Source organism: Cavia porcellus, unplaced genomic scaffold (genome assembly GCF_034190915.1).
Source record: "Cavia porcellus strain 051 isolate PalLab524CR breed Dunkin Hartley unplaced genomic scaffold, mCavPor4.1 scaffold_8, whole genome shotgun sequence".
NCBI classification, from domain to species: domain Eukaryota; kingdom Metazoa; phylum Chordata; class Mammalia; order Rodentia; family Caviidae; genus Cavia; species Cavia porcellus.
The window spans coordinates 23,119,577-23,133,406 of NW_026947491.1; the positions used below are offsets into that span (position 1 = coordinate 23,119,577).

Consider the following 13,830-nt stretch of genomic DNA (forward strand, 5'->3'; position numbering starts at 1 on the left):
AGCCTGGGAATAGGACACTTAGTACCTCACCCCCAAACCTTTGTTTCTCAAGGATGCAGGGTGGGGCAGGTCAACCCTCTGGCCATGCACACCTCTGGCAATGAGCTAGGCATCTCACTGTGTGGACACAGCGGCTGGTGGCCTGCAGCATGGACAAGACAGGAGTGTGGATGTTGAAGCCAACATTCCGGAGGGCCAGGGTCTTGGTGTGCATGAGTGGCTATAGAAACATATCAAGCCAGGTGGTCTCACATGAGATGGGTACCTCTCCTGGCTTGTAGGTCCTGCCTGAGTTCCAGGAAACTTGGCAGAGCCCTGCTAGGAGAAGTATCCCAGCTCCTAATCAGCAACTTCTGGCCTGCTCTTGTGGGAGGAAGGGGCTGGAGCTCTGGACTGCTGTGCTAAAGCACAATGCCACTCTGTCTAGTCCTCTCACAGAGCCTCCCTCCTCTCACTGTTACCTGGGGTGAAGGTGCAGCACATAGATGGGTTGGGGCTACACCCGAGTCCACGGCACCTGTAGGGAGAACACATGGTGGGGATGGCACAGGACAGGACAATGACTGTGCCTGTTGGGCCTAGATCAAGTGTGGAAACTCAGGCTCTAAGTTGGAGGCGCTGTCTTAAGGCTAGTTTTACTCAGATGGGAGCCCTGCAGAGATGAAGCAGCAGCCACGGCGGGTTCCTGACTAAGAGTGCATGGCTGGAGGCAGCCCAGAGGCTGTGGGTCCTGGCTGGTGTGGGTTGATGACTGAGTGGAAGAAGCAGTGGGAGAAAAGAGGAGGAGGCAGAGAGGGACTCAGAGACACTTAGGCCCCTAATGAGGTCATGCAAGAAGCATCAAGGTAGTACCATGGGAGGACCAGTTCTGTAAGCCAGGTCAGCCTGAGCCATACCACCATGGGCACTGTTGTGAGGTCATTTAAGGCCATCACCCAATTTCAGTATCTTCCATGCTTATAGGTTCTTTTTACACCAATACCCTACTTGTGATAACAAAGTATTCTCCAGTTTTCTATGGGTGCAAGGACTGGACAGAGACCTGTGCTGCCTGAAGGCCAGGGATCCCAGGAAGGGCCTCTGGGCTGGGTCTCCCCTGCCTCAGGACAGCCTACTCCAAGATCCCCTATTCCTCTCAGGGGCCTCACTCTGCTAGCCTGATTTGCTGCCCTTGCTTTGTCCCTATATCCAAGTCCCTGTCCCCATCACCCTCCCACAAGGAAACCCAGCACTATAGGGTGAGGTGCCTACCTCAGTCCAGTGTGACCTCATCCCTCTGATTTATGTTGGACACTGCCCAACACAGCTGCACTTTGAGGTCTGAGAATTTGATTGTACCCCTGAATCCTGGGAACTGTGATCCCCACAGCAGCAGCCTGCCACATCTTCCAACAGCACCTGCAAGTGAGATTGGGGAATCTTACAACCCAGAACCCTGGGCAGCAAAAATGGCCCAGTGAGGTCCAGAGGTGTCTTGGGAGGGCATCAGGGCCTCTCTAGGCTAGGGGAAGATGGGAATGTGGGGGCTCTGCTGCAGAACCCAGACAAAAGGTACTCAGGAGGATGGCATCCCTGTGAGCAAGGAAAAGAAAGAGGCAGTTTCTGCCATGAAGGTCATAGCACAGTTGCTGTCTGGGCCAGGCTGGATGCAACAGTCTGTTCTCAGGGAGCAGTGATATCCTTGAGTGTGACACAGGTGGAGGCAGGGAAGAGGTGAGTAAAGCAAAGCCATTAGGGACCAGGCAGGGACCTGCAGTCTCCTCTGGATCCCAGGGTATCAGCACTGTGTCCAGGAGGGACAGCTCAGGGGCAGCAGTGCCTCTGTGCAGGCCAGAGGAGAGGGTGGAATTGCACCAGTACTGGGGACCACATCCAGGACAGCTTTTCAGTCACTGTACACATAAAGCTCTGTGCCCCAAGGGCAGTACAAGCAGCTTCTGGAGGCAGAACTGAGACCAGGCCTGCAGTGATGCCAGGCAGTGGAACAGAGAGGAGAGGGGTTTAAGAGACAGGAAGCTCGGGGACACCAAGGGTGTTACAACCTCTGGGAGGAAGTCTTCTCCCCCAGCACCCACAGAGCCAGGGCCTGCCTGGACTGTGTCACTGTATCCTGGGCCTGGAAAGGTCCCCATACAATCCCCATTCCAGGTCCCTCCTCCCATGCCCTGTCCCTACTCCTTTCCTGGCATCCTTGGCACTCACTGCTTGTCTTGCAGGCACCTAACAGGATCTGTACATTTTCATCACCTTGGGTGCAACATCCCAGAGGAAAATGGCTTCCTGGACTTGGCCTGCTTGGTGACAGGGAACAGCGCAAACCTACATATCACCCAGCTCCCTGAGGTGCAGATGGTCCCAGTGGATCTTCCCGCTTACTGTGGGTAACCAGTTCTCTTGTGGCTGAGTGGAGCCTTGTCCCTCACAAATGCAGTACCTCTCTAGACAAGCAGAGCTGGAAAGGGACAGACCAATAGCCTGCGGCCCCACAAAGCCCATCTCCTGGTGGTCCCCAGACAGGAGCCAGTTCACCAGAGCAACACCCTCATCCTTATTTTAGTTTATTACATGATCTTTTGAATGTGTAAAACTAGTTTTCCCAGTACCATTCGCTAAAGAAGCTATCTTCCAGTATATGGTTTTGGCCCCCTGTAAAATGTCAGGTGACTGAATATACTGAATATACACTATTCAGGTGACTGAATAGTGTTTGTTTTTCCATCCTTTGTTCTGTTTAGTTGATCCACAAATCTATTTTTCTGCTAGTATCATGCTGCTTTTATGATTGTATCTTTGTAGTATAACTTGAAATCTTGATTGGTAATGCCTCATACTTTGGTCCTATGTAGGACTGCTTTTTGCTGGTCCTTTCTAATTCCATATGATCACATCCAAGGTGAGCCCTGCTGGCCACTCTGCTACAATGAGCAGTCAACCAGGATTGTAAACTCTGCACCACTATAAAATAGAGGCAAGGAGTTTAAAAAGAAGACAACATAGTGATCTTTAGTCAGTATGTAGAGACATTCTTTGCCTCTTCTGATCAGTTTTGATTTTAATTCCATTTTGTCTGAAAATAGGATAGATTCTTCTGCCTGCGTTTGGGTACATATATTGTTTTTCATCCTTTGATTTTTAAAATCTCTTTTATTTCTATTTTGAAAAGAGTAAAACCAAATGAGAAAAAACAAAACAAAACAAAATAGGGTCATTCAAAACAAAAGGATGGACCTAGTAAATAATTTAAAACCACAATACAAACTGATCTACGATGGTTACCGTGATGTCTCTTGTTATCTTCAATAACGTATAATAAAATGTCATAAGGTCTAGTAAAATTCAACATAGCAGTACAGAACAAAATCAATAAAAACAAAACATTGGAGACATTATAGGACTTCAAAAGAGGGTAATAGCCAAGCCAGAATGGGTATAATAGTGAATCTTATTGTCTTTAGAGTAGTTGCCTATACTTTCAGATTTGATACTATAAAATATAACAGATTTGAAGAAAATCATTCAAGACATGATGGCAATTGAATAAGACCGATTCAAATAAAATCAGTCAAAACAAGACAGTGAAAGCAATACTAGGTTTCAGATTAAGTTAATAGGAAATTAAAAATGGTTGTCATAGTATACCCTGCTATCTTTGGAATAGCTGTCTATGCCCTCAAATCTAGTACAAGAAGATAAACTGGAACAGAACATAGCCAAATGAAAAGAGAGTTGAATGCAATATTGGTTTCAAATCATGATACAAGATTACAATGTCCTCTGCCTTCCTTTTTTAGGCAATTCCTCCCCTTTCCCTTTTTCAGGGTGCTTTGTACATTTTGGGTCCCACTAACTCCTTTAGTTTTTAGATTAGGAAGGGGGCAATCTGCCATCTACCTAAGTGATTCTGAACCTTTTTACCCTCGAGCTTGATCATGAGCTGTATTCCTTTACCTACTAAAGCCTCAAGGTTTTCCTTCCTTATAGATGAATAGTTTTCCACTGCACAAGTGTCATGACTTTCCAAACTATCTGCAGTCGCTGGATGAGCTAGCCCTGTTTCTTTCTGGTTCCCTGTCACATAGAGCATTGTTTTCTCATCTGTGACTTTTGGTTCATTAACCCTCTTTCAGGTTAAACATATTTCTTATGTAGAGCATCTTGATGGACCATATCTCCTGATCCACTCTGTCTGTGTTTCTTTTTATTAGTGTATTGAAGCTATCCATGTTAGCGATTGTGGGCCAGTGTTCTCTGCCTCATCTCTGCTATGCTATTTTTCTGCAGTTGGTCATATACTTTTCCCCTTCATTCTACTGTCTGCTCCATTCAGTGAGTCTTCTTTGTCACTGTTCTTGAAACCATGGTCTTTTTTTTCTCTCTCTCTAGAATGTCCTTCAGTATTTTTGGAGGGTTGGATTGGTGGTTACAAACTCCCCCAGTTCCTCTCTGTCATGGAAGCTTCTTGTTTCTCCATTAATTTTGAGAGACAGTTTTTCAGGGTACATAAATCTGAGTTGGAGGTTATTTTCTTTCAGGGCTTGGATTATTTCCCTCCAAGCTCTTCTTGATTTGATGGTTTGTGTTGAGAAGTATGTTGTGATTCTGATAGGTTTTCCTTTATAGTTAATCTGTTTCTTTTCTCCGACAGCTTTTAATATTCTGTTCTTGTGTTGAATTTCTGGGGTCTTGATTATTATATGTCTGGGTGTAGATCTATTTTGGTTATAGCTGGCTGGAGTCCTGTAGGCTTCATGTATCTGGATAGCATTTCCTTTACCTATGCTTGGGAAGTTTTCTTTAATTATTTCTGTAAATAGCCTTTGTATTTTATTTGTATTTGTATTTTTATTTACCCCTGCTTTTTCACTCACATTTTTTATTCTTAAGTTATAGATCCTCTTGTCATCTTCTAGCCTTTGTATTGTTACTTCCTAATTTCTTGTTATTTTTAAAAGATCTTTCCTTTCGTGATCACACATTGCAAACCTGTCTTCAAGGTTTGATAGTCTATCTTTAGTTTCCTTCAAGCAGTTTTGCCAGTTTTAAATGGAGTTTTTAATTTCCTGGTAGTCTCTTTGAATGTTTCATGTATTCTAGACTTTTTTATATTCTGCATTGAAGATTTCTCTCCTTTTTCTATGCCCTTCACTCTTCCATCTGTATCTTCTTGAGAGGTACTTAGCATTTCTTTTATTATTTTTCTTATATCTTCCTTTACTTGTATTAGAATTTCTGTTTGTAATTCTTTTATAATGTCATAAAGATAATTCTTTATGTCAGATGCTGCTTTTTCAGGCACCAGAGTTGCACAATCCCTGATCTCTTCTGTGTTTACCTCCCCTGGGCCAGTAGTGTTTGTGTTGGGGACTGGATATTTCCTTTTGTTTCCTCTTCTTGTCATGTTTCTGGTTTCCTCCAGACAAGTGGGTGGACATAGGAATCCCTGGCACTTCCTGTATTGGCTGTGATTACTCTGAAGCATGCTGGCTAGGGATTGCTTCCCTCCCCAGTCTGCTGATGGCTGCTGAAGTACAAGCAGAGGCAGAGCAGGCTGATCCCTCCCTTCTGAGTTGGTCAAACACTGGGAGTCTTCGCCATGTTAGTGTGTGCTGCAGGGATGGGGCCAGTCAGGTACAGTCTCAGGAAGATCTCATCTTTTGCTATTGGATCATGCATAGGGGCAGAACTCAATCCAAGCAATTCTCACCAGTCTGCTCAGTGGTAGGAGTGGCTGACTGAAGCCCTCTGTGTCTGGTTCTGGGTTTATCCTGCCTGATTCCAAAATGCCACCTGATCCCCTCACCCACACCTGTGGGAGAAATTATTTTCATACACTCACTGCGAGCTGGTATGGAACTCCAAGTCAGAGCTCTGAGCTGAGTGCTGCTCTCTGTTTTGCCACTCCCCTCTGTGACCACTTCTTCCCACCGAGGCCCTCAGGTTTGCCAACCTCTGACTTCACTGCAAATGTGCCTCTCCAGATTCCAGGGGCGTTTCATATACCATGGGACTGGCTCTGGGGAGAGCGCATCTGGCTACAACCTTCTGCCCACAATTTTCATTTCTTTTTTTTTGTTTCCCTTTAGTTTCTTCCTGGGTTGAAGGAATCCATTTACCTTTATATGGTCTTCTACAGAATGTTTTACTCTGGTAACTGAACTGTTTCTCTCAGAGAGGCTCCCTATTTTGCTGCTTACTGATCTACCATTTTCTGTAACCCCCCCATTCTTTGATTTTTAATTCATTAATTTGCTTTTGTTCTACATTTATTTATTGTATACACTATGTAGTTGGGTTTTCTTTCTTTTTTAAAAAAATTTATTTAAGAAAGACTAAACAAAACAGAAAATGGGTAGAAATAATATGTACATTCAAAGAAAACATAAACAGTAAGAAATCACTAGTTGATGTTTACATACTGTCCTCTTACAAATAGTTGTTCAAAGGATTTTCATTCTTGATCCACTCTGCCAATATGTGCCTTTTCTTGTGCTTTTTTTTTTGGTACCAGCAATCAAACTTGTGACCTCACATTTGCCAGGCAGGCACTTATGCCACTGAGCTAAATCCCCAGCCCTTCTGATTGGGAATTGAGATCATTCACACCAAGAGTTATTATTAAGGGTTTAATGGAATATTCCTTTCACTGCAGTATTTTCCAGTTGCTTATTCTCTATTTTATCCCTTCTGCATAATTTCTCTTAATGCCTGGTGTATTCATTTTATTGGATTTTTGGTCATTGTTGGGTCATTGTACCTTGAATATCCTTGAGAAGTTTTTGGAGTGCTGATTTGGTGGTCATGAATGCCTGAAGGTGCTCATTGTTATAAAAAGACTTTAATTTTCTATCAATTTGAATTTTTTAAAAAGGCTTATGTTAGTCTATGTTAGAAGTTGTTTTTGTTTAGGCTTGAAAGATTTGACTCCAAGTTTTTCTGTTTTTTAAGGTTTGTATTGAGAAGTCTGTTGTAATCCTAGCCTTTAATTTTATAAGTAACTTGTTACTTCTGTCAGCTTTTAATATTCTGTTTTTGTACTGAAGTTCTGGAATTTTGTCTTGATATGCCTTGGCAAAGGTCTTCTCTGACCATCAGTTTTATATAACTCATTTTCTCTGTGTGGTTATTTTTCCCCAGTCTTGAAAAATTTTTTGCTTTAATTTGTAGGAATGGATTTTTTGTTCTATGCAGGCTGACCTCTAATTTTTCTCTAAGCAAAATCAGTGCTAGGCTCATGTTCTTCGAGTTGTCTGGTGGCTTTGGATCAATTTTCCTTGCTCTCTTGTTTTTAAGGTGTCTCTGAGTATACATTCTAATGTATCAGACCTATCTTAAGGACCTGATATCCTGTCTTCACATTTGTCTCTTCTGCTGTACATGCATGCAGTAGAATTCTTTTTCTCAGGAATTCTGTTTGGCACCTTTTCATGGACTCTATTTCTTTGGTAAATTTCTCTCATTTTAAATTGTTTTGGTTAGCTATTCTAATTTTTTATTTGACTATTCTTTAAACTCATTGATCAGTATGTTTGTTAATTCTGCTCTGGTTTGTTATATTATCTTTGAGCTCACCAAGTTTCTTTGTTCATCATTTTGCATAAGTCAACCATTTTGCTCCCAATTTCCTCCTTATTGATTCCCTTTAGATATACATTAGGGTTGCTGGAGTTTTGGAGTCATTTTGTTGCCTTGTTTTCTCATGTGTGCATGTGCGTATGTGTGTGCATGCACGCGCTTATGTATACTAAGATTTGAGGTCAAATAGAGAAAAAAGTTTTTGTTGTTGGTTGAAGATTTTTGTAGTTAGGTTCTGCTTTTCTGTGATTTGATCTTGGCTTTATTTGTCAAGCAGAATTGTGTGCTACTTCACCGTATTCAGTTTAACAGGCTTGGATCAAGTCCATTTGTTGCAAGAAGAGAATTTCTACTGGTTTTGACAGTTTGACAGGTCCAACCATGCATCAACCATGAACATTAAAACATTTTGTGATTTCAGTCTTATCAATTTCCTTACAGACTGTATGATGTTGCTACTAGCAGCTAGACTGTGATGGTAAAGGCATCTAAAATCTTATAATTTCTATTGCAGCATCAGCTTCAATCATACAACTTCATGCATCACACTCTCAGAGACTCCTGACAGACCTCTGACTTATCACAAACTGCCTGGCCTCTTAGGCCTTCTTTTGAAACCTGATGGAAATTTCCATGACTTACAACTCTAAGATTCTGCATGCCTGTAAAACCATTGTTGCATGGGCAACACTGAGGTCTGACACCAGCTTGAGAAGTAGTCAGGCCCACTTGGGCCTTGGGCCGCATGGCTATGGAATCCTCTGAATACCTGAATGGCTCACTCCAGTGAAGTGAATCTCACAGAACCAATTGTCTAAACAACTCTACTCAAGTAGAGGGTCCAAGGAGAATCTGATCAAGTAAAAAATTTATATTTTTATACCCTTGAGACTGGAATAGGTGGACTATTGATGATTTCTGGGATTCCCTCAAAACATCTTATTCCAGTGAAAAGTTCTTGACTTTGCTTTATTGGCACAAATCTCTTCATCAGTCATACATCCTTTGGTCCCAGCTTTATACACAGCTCTTTTGAAGGCTAAACAATAAGTTTATGAAACCTTTCTGCTCAGCCTTTTGCTTCCAATAGTCACTGTAAATCTGACTAAAAGCAGCTGTTAAACAATAACTAAGCCACTGAATGCTGTGCTTTGATTTTTTTTCTCACTAGATTTATTCATCTATGTCTTTAAATTCAGCCTCACACAAAATTTTTGGACATGGGCAAAATATAGATCAGCTCTTTGTCAGAAGGTAGCACAAATTGAATCTAGTTAAATTCTTGAGTCCTCATTCCCTTTATAAGCATCTTGAACATCATCTTTGTCACATGCATTTTTGTCAGCATTTTGGTCTTTAGACTTCCTATCAGAATCACCCATCAAGCTAGTACTTATCTGGCCTGTCTCTCTAGACTTTTTCAAAGTTTCCTTGGAGGAAAATTCCAATGGCTTCTAGAACACATTGTTAGTCATAGTCATAGCAATAACCCCCTCTCTTGTACCAATTTTCATTATTAGGAAATTTTTTGTTGCAGTGACCAAATACCTTAGAAAATCAATGTAGAAGAGGAAATGTTTATTTTGACTTATGATTTAGAGGTTGCAGTCCATGGTTTCATTGTTGAGGTCTGTGTAAGGCAGAAAAATGGTGGTGGAAGGGTGGGGTGGAAGAAAACTGCTCACCTTATGACTGGCAGGAAGCAGACCATAAGAGAAGAAGAAGGGCACTCCCAAGGACCCTCATCCTCCAACTAGACCTCACATTCTGTCAGCCTATGTGTCTATTAACCTGTCAGTAGGTTAAGCCCCTCATGAGATTGATACCCTCACAAGCACTGCTCTAAGTGTCTCAATCCAGTATATGTAATCATGATTCAGTAGCACCTAGTGTAAGATTTAGATATACATGGCCTCTCTTGAACTGCCTAGGATATCACTTCTTCAGTGAATCTAGCCCTGGCTGTGAGTCTGGGACCAGACTTGTTGAACCTGCAGCAGTTGGGTTTTAACTTTAAAACCTTCTATGGGTTTTAACTTTGCTGGGGTCCACTGAATGGGCCCAGCAGTTCTTCTGAGTTCTGAGTTCAGTTGTCCTTTTTCCAAAATGGCATCTGGCCATCCATCCTATCCAAGTTTGTGTCTGAACATCCACACTACTCACCAGTCTTCCATGTCTACTGATCCCTTCCACTGGTGTGTCTCTCTGTGGAGGCCTCCAGGTTGGCTAGCAGCCACTGAATCTGAAGGTTTGAGCTGCTCCCTCCCACACAGTAAGTCTGGGGTCAGGGATGCCTTTCATCTCCTTCTTGTTTGATGAAGTTTCTCTTTATTCTCTCTGCATGGGCTTCAGTTCTCACTTCAGATACCTTCCTAGATCTGGGGGACTCACTTTTCTTCTACTTCTCATCCTCATTTGCTGTGTTTCAGTGTCCAGGAACCAAATTTCAGGGAGACTCTTTCTCTACTGTTTATGACTTTTCCCTCCTCCTGTAAGTCCTTACTGTATTTTTTGTAGTGTGAACATTCATACCAATAAATTATTGTACTGTAATTATTGTTTAATTGTAGGTTTTTAAAACTGTTTTCTTGATTTCTACTATGACCCCCTTAGTGTTCAGGGTTATGTTATTTAATCTCCAGGTATTTGTAAAATTTCTTTAAAAAGTTTGTGATTGATTGATTTCTGGTTTTAGTGTACTATGGTCTGACAGTATACATAGAATGATATAAACTTTTTGGATTCATGAAAACATGCTTTATAGGTTAGTATGGTACTCTTTAAGAGAGAATTTCATCTGCTGCTGAGAAGAATGTGTATTTTGTTGCATGGTGGAAGACTGTATAGATGTCTGTTAAGTTCATTTGTTCAAAGATATGGTTTATATGTGATATTTCTTTGGCTTTTGTTTAGTTGATCAGTTTGTTTTTGAAGTAGGGCATTCAGGTCACCGATGACAGTTGCTTTAGCATTTATTTGATCTTTCATGTCCACTATTTTTGATTTACCAAATTAGGTGCCCTGATAATTAGCACATACATGTTTGCAATTGTTATCTCTTCCTGCCAATTTCTCCTTCTACTGAGATGTAGCAACTATATTTGCATGTTTTGATAGATTTTAGCTTGAAGTTTACTTTTTATGAGAATAAAATTGCATCTCCTCATTGTTTGGGGGGTCCTGGCGCATCCATGTTTTGATTTTTAGTCCATGATACTTTATGAATGAGTCTCCGGAATTCAGGAAACCATGGAGTTTTGTTTTTTATTTGATCCAGTCTTCCAACTTGTGTCTTTTACTTTGAGAATTCTTGCAAGTTATTACTGAGAAGTTTTGATATTTCTCCTGTCATTGCACTCTTTTTCTGTTGTTGAATTGTTCACTTTTACATTTTTGTCATTGTTCATTCTATCTGACTATTTGACTTTATTGATTTCTTTTATCTGTCCAAAATATGGTTGGAATGTCTAGAAAATATTTTGGAGTGTTGTTTGGTGTTCATGTATCTTTCATGATACTCTTTGTTGTGGAATACCCTTATTTCTCCATCAATTTTAACAGACGATTATACAAAATACATTAGTCTGAGTTCAAAATTGTTTTCTTTTAGGGCTTAAAACACTTTGCACCACTTTGACTTGGAGTTGCTGTGACTGAAAGGAAGATGGTCGGAGATGGCCTCTTGTTCCAGTCATTGACTGACAGATGCGCACACTGTAGAAAGGGAGTCTGAGATGAGCTCCTGTTCCCTCCATTGGTGAGATTCAGAGACAGAAGACCAATGAGAACCAGGTACACAGTAGAACCCCAGCTAAAGTTCATACGACAGACAAGCAGGAGTAATGACATGGAAAAATCTAAAAGTACAGTAATAATATGAGCCAGCAGGTGGTAAGTTCGGTGAGCCAGTTTTATGCTTGTGGATAAAGTCACATGTAATAGAAGTGGGTGGGTATTGGTACTTTCTTTTGTTTTCTTTTCCCTATTTTTTCTTTCTTTCTTTCTTTCTTTCTTTCTTTCTTTCTTTCTTTCTTTCTTTCTTTCTTTTATTCTCTCTTTACTTTTCCCTTTTGGAAATGACTTGGGACAACTCCAGCCACAGAAAATCTACCTGCAGTCTTTTTTGGAGTGCATTTTCTGTGATCAGATTTCAGCCTACCACAGAAATGTAGTTACTAGAGAAATGTCACTATTTTTATTTTTCTCTCTCTGATGAATTTTCCACTTGGTAGTCCACTGGAATGGTGTGTTTTGTTCTGCTGTTTGTCTTCATTTTATTATTTTTATTGTTGTTTGTGTTTTTCCCTTTTTCATTTCTTTTTCTCTCTGTTCTGTTTTGCATTGTTTTGTTTTCCTTTCTGTATATTTGTTGTTTTTTTCCCATGTGTGTGATTATTTTTCCCTATCTTTACTTTTTTCTTTTTTCTCCATTTTCCCTTCTCTTCTGTACCTTCTTTTCCCTCTCATTCACAATGTAAATCTCTAAACCTTTCCTTTGTATTATTCCACTCATCCTTTCCCTCTCATCAGGTATATTGCTTGATTTCATGAGATTTTCATTGGAGTAAACATTGTCTCTTACCTTTCTGATTCACTTCAGTACTCCTGGGCTTCCTCTTTCAACCCCTTCCTCTTATATCATACAACTACCCAAAACTTGGATGATTACCCTTTGCCCAACAAATCTGCTTCTACTATATTTAAACCCTTCCATCTCTCCATCCTCCTCCCTACTCCTCTTAAGCCCCCACAGCAGAGTAAAAACACTGTATTAAATGGAAAAATGTTGCATATAAATTTCTGGTATGTTGGATTATATTATATAACTATAGAGCTTGGTATTATGGTTAAAGATATCAGGCTAGCAGTTAACAAAGTTTGTCAGTAGCCAGGCTGTATTTGAATCTGTTGCTATTGCTAATTGTGCTACTATAACCAGGATGCCATATCTGTTATAATTAATTTTTCTCCCTGTATGACAACACTGAGATTGCAAGGGGCCATAACTACATAATAATCCAGTACCAAGGAAATGGGCCTTGAGTAAAAAAGATAGCAATCCAACATTCTCAATATATTGGGAAGGTAGGTTCTTGGGATAGACAGAAAGGCCAAAAACTAGCTACATCTAGAAGACATCATTGAGGAAGAGACACCAACAAGGAAATCCTCAACACCAGAGATGAAACTATCTAACACAAGGTATCTACAAGCATTAAGACAGGAAACAACAAAAAAATACTAGAAAGTGACAACAAGAAGAAGCAAAAATGTAACCCTAAACACCCAGACCACCCAGAACAAGACCAGAACACAAAAAGATAGAGGAAATCAGAAACCAACCACTGAAACTCTCAGAAATGATAAGAGAAGTGAGAAAAATAAAAGCCAATGAAAGAGGACACAGAAAAAAATAATATCTAAGGTACAAAAAGAAATGACAATCAAAATGAATAAAACTTAAAGCAGACACAGATAAAAATAGAGGAAGTTGAGAAATTTATGGAAACAATGCTCAATATAAATAAGAGAGGAAATCAATGCAATAGATACAAATAGAAGTACAGGAGATTTAAAACTGCATTGAAGTTATACACATCAGATTCAATGAGGGTGAGGATAGAATATCTGACCTAGAAGACAAGAATGTGATTAGTGGCCAGAAAAAGAAAGCTTAAAAATAGCAAGGGATCACAAAAAATCAGTCCAAAAGTTACAAGATGAAGCAAAGAAAAATAATATGACTGGTTATAATCAGTGGGAAAGCTGGAAATAACACAAATGCCATAAAAAACCTCTTCACAGAAATAACCGCAGAACACTCTAAAAACATGAATAAAGAATTTGACATAGAAATAAATGAAGCATGTAGAACTTCAAATAGACATGACCAAAATAAGTCTACACCAAGGCATATAATAATTAAGTTTCCAAAAATTCAACACAGGACCAAAATATTAAGAGCAGCTACAGAAAAGAAACAAATCACCTATAAGCCCATCAGACTTATACCAGACTTCTCAACCTAAACACTTAGATCAAGGAGAACCTAGCACAAGCTATTTTAAGCCCCCAAAGCAAACAATCATCAACCCAGATTGATGCATCCTGCAACACTATCTTTCAAATTTAACGGAGAAATAAGACACTTACATGATAAAGAACAACTTAAGAAATTCATAACCACTAAGCCAGCAGTACAGAATGCCCTCAAGGATATACGAGAAAGAGATAATGAAGACCATAAACACAAGAACA

The 13,830-nt window shown here is 40.3% G+C and overlaps 2 gene segments (V, D, J or C); both read left to right on the plus strand.

Annotated features, from left to right (window-relative positions):
* Positions 1–13,830, plus strand: part of LOC111755906 (Ig gamma-2 chain C region-like) — a 118,638-nt gene that overhangs the window by 11,383 nt on the left and 93,425 nt on the right.
* The window catches only part of LOC101789046 (Ig alpha chain C region-like), a 215,223-nt gene that overhangs the window by 10,519 nt on the left and 190,874 nt on the right, over positions 1–13,830 (plus strand).